Raw genomic sequence first — 8,535 nt, forward strand, 5'->3', positions numbered from 1 at the left:
TTTTTCAACCGGTGTTAATAACATGTTTTCAGGTACATATCCGCCATGATAGGCCCTGCCCTTGTTCTGCATTCGATGATTTATCTTATCCTTATTCTATTCAATCGAGGCATGTCAGGCTAGAATTTCGTTTAACAGGGCAAGTAGATGCAATAGCGGAAGGACTTCAACGAGTTGAGTTCTTTAGAGAAGCTCAGAACTTTAATATTGAGTTTGCTTGAAGAGCATTACCAGAGTAATTATTGCTCGTAGGAGACTTCTCAGCAAGGCTTTTTAGGTGGCTGTGGGATTATCTTGAAGCAAGGAATGGATGCTGAGCTATGGAGATAGTCTAAGAGCACCTTGAAGAATTGCAGGTTTACCTTTCAAGGAACAGGTTACTTTTATCATTCCTCGCTCAAACTGGAGCTACATTAAATGTTGTAAAACATGGTAGTGTCTACAGCAATGAAGCTGGTAAATCAAGGACTTAGAGCATCATATTTTATTTTAGTGTTAGCAGCTTCTCTGCCAACATAGGGGGTGATGGCATAGGATTTCTTGCCCTTTCTACATGTGCTGTTAAAAGGAAGAAAGCTCAGGGTCTAGCACCCACCCATTCACTTGTGGAAATGGGCAGGGAGGAGTATCTGCAGGGGAGGGCGTTCGATGTCAAGGCTCTAACCATGGTGCATAGTGCATGAGTGTCAGTGTATAGTGCGCGAGCTGTTACTAGTCCACAGAGCTGCAGCAATAAAAAGACAGCCTGCTGTAAAAGGTGGCATGTCATTGGAGAGCTACTTCTTCCCATGGCATTGCCACCAAGCACTCCCAGCTCTAGCTGATGTGGGCGCCAGTTCTGGTGCTATGGGCTGGCACATGATGTGGAAAGGAGGAAGGGTTTCCAGGTAAACAAACATTTAAATTTATTTCTAGCAATGGATGGGAATGGGTGGGCACATTAGATGTCTTAAAACACCCTTATGCACAACGCTTTAGCTTTAGAACCCTTTGCACTGTGTTACTGGTTCTCGTAGGTTCCAGCTCTAGGAAAGGAGAGAGGAGAGAATAGTCATATATCTGAAGTATTGGGAGATCAAGTGTTCCGTCTTTATGATCAGTTTGGTCAAGACTCATGGAGCGGAGAAATAAGTTATAAATGTCATGGTGGTGGAGCCAATAATGATTTCTGGTTCCCTTTCATAGCATCTAGCATGGCGCACATCTAAAAGCCTGTACCCCCCCCCCCCCCCCCCCCCCCGCCCCGGTGCGCCGGGCGGGAAAAAAGGGGGGGAAAAGGGAAGGGAATTCCAGCGGGGTTTTTCAGCAGAAAGTGTGTAAATGCCCCAAAACTTTATGTTTGCAAGTATACATGAGCTACTGAGTCACTTGAGGTCGATGGAAGCATGTGCTTCAGCCCTGCTAACTCATGAATTTGTTGGTACCTTCACTCAAGGCTCTACTGATCACTTGGCACTCTCAAGCTGGAGGCCAGCGGGTTCTTCCTTGTGATGGGTGCCCCTGAAAATAGTTTAGCTTCATTGTGTAACAGCATGCAAGTAAGCCTTGCATTTGACCGATGATGTTGCCACATGAGGTCTGATCAAGTAACGTGTACTTTCATATCATAGTAATTGTGGACAGAATTGATATAGGTGGCTTTGTATGTTTTGTTCCATGCAGAGGCAGAATTGCCTTATCTACATCTTGGTCATAAGTTCATCCTTGTGTTGCTGTCCTCATAGCTAGTGAAGGTATATTTGCTACTTATTCATAATTTTGATTTGTTCATCTCTTACTTTGCGTCCTTCCTTTGTACTTATATTTCTCACATTTTTTAAACCTTTCAAAAATGCCCTCGAAACTCAAAACCAAAAACTTTTTTGCAAGATCAATAGATTAATTGATATGTGAGGTGCCTCCATGACCTCTTTGGGAAATCTGCGTTACAACCCTCCCCCCTCCTTTTGTTTGTTTGTTTTTTTTTTCTTTTTTGGGGTTCATCACATGCTGGGCCTCTCATTTAGAAAAAAATCACTCATGAGCTCCTCATAAGAAAAAAGACTCATGGAGCACTCGTGGAAAAAAATAAATAATTTGGGGGGGGTGGGGGGGTGGTGTGTTAGCGCCCTGCGCTACAGCCCCCTTCCCCTCCTTGTTTTTTTGGTTCATCACATGCTGGTATGGATGCAAGGTTAAGTACAGATGGATGGGAGGTATCACACATGAGATCCTAGGTGGGTATGGGCAAGCCCTACTCAAGAGATGTAAGAGTGATAATGCACGTAATGAGCCCGGCACTACAGCCGGCCCCCCTCCCCCCCCCCCCCCCCCCCCCGAAGCTTCCTTTTTTTTTTGGAGTAGCTGGCAACGGAGATTGTAGGCAACATGTATTAACCTATTACAAGGGACATATAGCCATATCCTTTTTCTAGTCATACGATGGCCATACTTCGATGCATTTATAGGGGACATTATAGCTTGGTTGTGGTGACTAGTTTGCAAAAATCAAAATGTGTAAAGTTGTTTCATATGGACTCTTTTACCAAATTGCATAGTTATCTTGAGTTTCAAAAAGTAAGAGATTAATATCTCAGGCAAGGTTTAAGAGAATATATTCCCTACTTTTAAAGTATCATTAGCAATAAGACATACTTACATTTCTTTGATAAATACAACACAATTAAGGTGTTGAATCGAAATTGTGGCCATCTTCAACAAGCAGATCAAAGGCTTAAAGGTTTAATTGCTAATGATGGAGCTAGAGGCATAGCACCTCATCAACCATAGAGCTTCCGCAATGTAAAGATATCGCCAACCAAGAAGGCTTATTATATTCTTGAGGAGGATGGCTCGTATATTTATAAGGGGGTTAGGGCAATATTGATGAGAAGGCTTATTATATTCTTGAGGACGTCTCATATATTTACAAGGTTAACAGTGACAAGATGGTGAATGTTGAATCACCTTCTCTGTGCATTGTTTCTTCACCACAGCGAGGGTCATCAGGACATTTTGTTGTTGAAGTTGACCCTCCTTGCAATGGAACATTAGATACCTGTAATTTTATCGTTATCGATGTGGATAGAGAAGAGAAACCATTCACAGGGAAACAACTGATGAGCCCAAGTGGTGGTATTGAGTGGAGAAGTTAAAGTCTTGTGACAAAGACTCTTGAGAAAAGTAGATCAACAATCCTTACAAAGGTATACGTCATGTGGGTTATCCAACACAAGTGATAGAGCTAGCTACCAAGGTTCTGTGACAGGGAAGTTATGTTCGAGTTCCATCGACACTTGGACAAACAAGTATCCCCTATTGATGTGATGGAAGTGAAATATGATGGCCATCTATGGACAAAGACCACTACAACAAATGTCACTTTTGATGGGACTACACGCGTATGTTACTGTGTTGGTGAGTCAGAGTGCCAAGCAAATACTTGTCCACATTTCCTTTGGACTGGGAAGAGAAATATAACAACATTTAAAGGTGGTAGAAGAAAAAGAAGTATTCCAAAGAGTTCAAATGGCAAAATGAATTGTTTCTATTGTAAGACACCAGGGATGTGTGTGGCATTCTATGAAGCGATGGTTTATTGCGTTATGCCACGAGACAATACATTCACACACTTAATATTCTACTTGGACACCATGATCATGAGGTCCAACCAAGCACATTAAAAGAGTCAGTGGAAAAGATTCAAGAGATGGTGAAGAGGGTATTAAGGGTGGATAGAATTGTTGGTGCTCGAAAGGTTTAGATGTCTATTGCCAAAGAATTGGTCATGAACTCAATAAAAATACCCCATAGACCATCATCTTAAGTTCTAGGTGAGGCAAAGTTTACAAACTACTTGGAGGAGCTTTTCCCTCTTGTAGAGAGTAAAGGGTGAGTGTCTAGTTCCATGACTAGCCTATTTCGTGGACAAGGTACGGATGATGCTATATTTTTAAAATGTTAACACTGGGGACCAGCCTCAGGACTAGATACTGGATCTTGTGAATCAAATAAGACATGATTCCAATGGAGATCTTTTCCATTGGGTTACAATGTCTTGCCATGTTTATGACCCAAGGTATGTATATAAGTACATGATATTATGGGAACATGTGTAAGTCAAATAAAATTAATTATATCAATGCTATAGTGTATAGGAGATCTTGATGATTTGCTCATGAGAGATAAAAGTGGAAGATACAAATGCCCATGTCAAATTTTGGCGATCCTTGAATGACACGATGGTGAAAATGGGCATCAACATATGCAGATTTTAGGGGCTTCATGGCGGATGAGGCGCAAGCCAATTGGCCTGTAGTTTGTCATGTGTTCAATTATGGGGAGCAAATGGCGAATCAAGAGCGGTCAACCATTTTCACTTTGGTCAAAATTTAGTCACATGAAAAAATTTATTGCAAAAAGTGAGTAAAGTACTCACTATTCCATGTGTGAGACTTGGAGAAAGGCAACAACAAGGATAGATGAACTTGCCCAAATCCATAAAATGGTGGCAGGCTGGACATGTTTGTCGAGTGCATATTCCATGTATGGATTCGTGGTTGAGTTGGTGGCAAAAGTGATTCGCCCCCACTATGGTAGTATACCAATGGTAATGTGAAATTAAATTAGTATGTCTATTATAAAACAATGTTCACACCTAGAGAGTAAGTAATGGATTGACATGCAGGAAGGTGATATAATTGAGATAGCATCAAGACCAGCCAAAAATTTGTCGTAATGTAAGCATGGCGGTTGGTTAGCAGGTGAAGGTTACAAAGATAAGATCTCTCTCTATGATTCTTACATCTTAGCAAATATGGCAAACACATTACTACAAAGTGCCACGCAAGTGTCCTTCATACAAGAGAAGCACATTGGTGACAGTCCAAACTTGACTAAGTTGGTAAGCAGGGTTGAAGCAAGACAAACACGAGGTCCACCATCACATGTGGTGTGAACCATGTAAGAGGCTACTATTGCAACACCCCAATGCATACCTAGGACCTTAGAAGGAGATAAGGAGACAAAGAGTCAAAAACACAAGACAAGAAATACATAAGAAGTGGAGGATGAGGCTGGTCATCATTTGGACTATAATTTGCACAATGCTGATCGTTGCCCAAAAGGGAGACCATGACAATTGGATTTTTCCACTCCTACAAAGCCAAAGGGGGGCATGTTAAGAATTCGTAAAATGGCACCATAGATTCTTGCCGGTGGATGTGCCAGAGCAAGATATCCACATGACATTTTTGGTCGATGAAAAGAAACTGAAAAGCAGGGTGAAGTGTCTAGGATGGGTTGTAGGTGAGGTGAAATGTGGTCAACTACCCACAAATTGTAGCAAAGGTGTGCCATCCCCATGCTTCTGGTCACAACGTTCCCATCCCCCCAAGGGAATACATTGTAGTGGGTTTGGATTTATAATAATGATGATACTCACACTTGGCAAGTTGATCGCAACATCTCCTTTGTGCTTCTTGAACTGCCTAATGTGTGGCCAATTTCCCTAGGCACTAATCTTATTTGACTGAGGTGGATCACTTACAAGGGCCGGATTTGTGCTTAAAACTAGAATGCAAGCATCTAGTAGGAATATCCAAGATGCCATGGAGACACCCAATGCAACTCCAAGTACTGACCATAAGTGGCCAAGGTACATGACATGTATCTCCCACAAGGCAAAAGATTGTATAAAGAAGGCTCTTGAGCTTGTCAAATAGGTCGTCACACAACCTAGACTTGGTTGCATATTCCACATTGAGATAGAAGGCACCATGTCATGAGGCAAACCATATGCCGTGCGAAAATATGAGACCCCATCGTGTGATTGCCCTGAGTTTCAAAGGCTTGTTGATACACGAGCATCTTTCCTAGCTTGCAAACACACGTACTATGTGTACTTGCCGAGTAATGAGACTAGGTCAACATGATAATATGTTTATGCATCAGCCTAGGCTTCTAAAGAACCAAGTACAGTTTGCACTCTCAAGGGAGCAAACATACCTATGATTTTCTTGGACTAGGAGTGATATCTCCCTTTTGGTTTTTTTGTGAATCTCCTACCAATGTAACACGATTGGTGTACTCAATTTTGCATTCTTCTATTTATTAGCTTGGCATAGCATGGGAGTCCATGTATTTTTTTAATATGCTTAATGTCAGCAAGGGCTTAATCCTTTTATAAATGCTTAAATCTGAACTACAAATTTTTGTAAATGATTATGCACCAAGGATGTAACCAATTGGTTCAACAAGTATTTACTCCTTTTATATAATTTAATGAAGTAAATAAAAGCTTCAGAAAGCTATTGATGAGCACTATAAGTTCCTTGATTGTAATGATTGTAGCCACGTTATTATATTTATCATATAATAGAGGAGTATTTACAAAGTTCAGAGAGAAGTCATTACATGTAAAGTTCAAGTTAAACAAAAAAGTAAAAAGAATAAGATAAAAAGAGGAGACACTCGGGCAACAAACTCATATAACCGCATATAAGATAGGTATAGGTTACCGAGCTTGGGCTGCTACTCACCACTAGCTTGATTAAAACTACATATTGCTGTGATTTTTTAAATGCAACACATTTGGCATACATTTCCCCCCTCTGAGAATCTTGACATTCTTCGTGATTTCACACGTCGTAATTTGGCAGCTGCTCCTATGCTTTCAAGATGTGAACATAGGTAGTTTTGGAGAGAGTCCCTAACATTGCATCTATTTAAAACAGTCTAGTGCACCCTCACCATCCATGTGTTGGGCAGATCTTGCAATATGCAGATCTCCCAGGAGGCCAAATCTCAAATGATACATCATTAAACACTTCGTGTGCTTTTGCAAGTGCACATATTTGTGCCAACTAATATCTTCCTCCAAGAGCCCCTCTCTCACAATCTTAGCATGCATTTATTACCAAAAATTATCTCTTTCGCAAGGGGAAAACGGCCTTGCTTTTCTCTTGCTTGATGTCTCTTTCTTGTAGTGCTTACTGGGTACATAGGAGGAGCTCGATGATGGTATCTTTGCATACTATCAAAAGCCTATGTGTTTCATATTTCAAGGTAGTCCATGCAGTGCCCACATGTGATCTTGTAGGAGACTTAAGCTCGATTACGTGCTTGAATACATAGATTTACAAGGGAGAGTGGAAGTGATGAGATAGTGTTTTAGTTTATAGATTCCCACTCCATATCGGATTTATTTATGATTTTAAAAAATATCTGAGGAAAGTAGAGATCTTGAAAATATTTCATACATTAGTAGCTATGATTTTTTCTCGTTTAAGAGAGAGAGAGAGAGAGAGTAATGGTTTATTACACTATTCACACACTTCATGTTCTCCTTTGACACCATGATTATCGAGTGGATTATCGAGTCCAACTAGGCGCATCAAAAGAGTTGTTGAGAAAGATTCAAGAGATGGTGAAGAGGGTATTAAGGATGATAGAAGTTCTCCCTATGCAAGTATTAAGGATGATGAAGAGGGTATTAAGGATGAATAGAAATGCTCCCTATGTAGGTATTAAGGATGGTGAAGAGGGTGGTATTAAGGATGGATAGAAATGCTCCCTATGCGGCCTAAACCCTCCCTATATGAGCATGTGAAGGACAAGTGCATTCTTTCTTGTAATAAGCAAGTGAAGAACAAGTGCCCCTAGGATAATGGATACCCTTTTTAAACATGTAAACAACATTGGAACCCTTAGAATCACTAGCTCGTTCCCAATGTCAGATCCCTATACCATAAGGTTTATAGCAAGGTGTGACCTTTCTCAACATAAGCAACCCCTATGCAAGCATGTGAAGAACTTGTGCGGCCATTTCATGGATTTGCAAAGCCTTGTCTTAGCAATAGGAAGTTCTGAGCATGGATAGGCCTTACATGCCTTCTACCCAATTGTTGGGAGCATGGGAATCATTTCATGGATTTGCAAAGCCTTGTCTTAGCAATAGGAAGTTTTGAGCATGGATAGGCCTTACATGCCTTTCTATGCATAATCAAACACTTTAGTAGTGTGTAAATGGCATAAACAATCTCTAAAAGGCATATGGGATACCATGCACCATGACCATGCACATATGTTGAGTATGTGCATGGCCATGGTGAATGTCATGTCTACAAGTGCATGCTCAGCATAGCTATGTATGTATGTATGTATGCCCATGTGCATGGTCATGTATGTATGTGCGTGATCATGTGTATGGCCATTTAGGTATGCATGTCCAATCATACATGTCCATGCCATGTCACATATTGACATGGACACATCAAGTCCACATCAACAAAGCCCATACTGCTAAATCTCATTAAAATGAAAAAAGCTCGTCTCGCCAAACCTTACACACACACACATAAACATACATACATACAAATATATATATTATATAATATTATATTTGGACACATATACCTATATATACATACATATGTGCATTTATAAATATAAATAAAATTATATACACATATATAATTTCAATTAATTAAATTTGAATGGATGGGGATGCGTGGTGAGGTGTGCTCTCTCTCAAATAAATGCATCTTACATGTACTC

This window comes from Cibotium barometz, chromosome 33 (assembly GCF_041138505.1).
Source record: "Cibotium barometz isolate CiBa-2024 chromosome 33, ASM4113850v1, whole genome shotgun sequence".
Taxonomy (NCBI): Eukaryota; Viridiplantae; Streptophyta; class Polypodiopsida; order Cyatheales; family Cibotiaceae; genus Cibotium; species Cibotium barometz.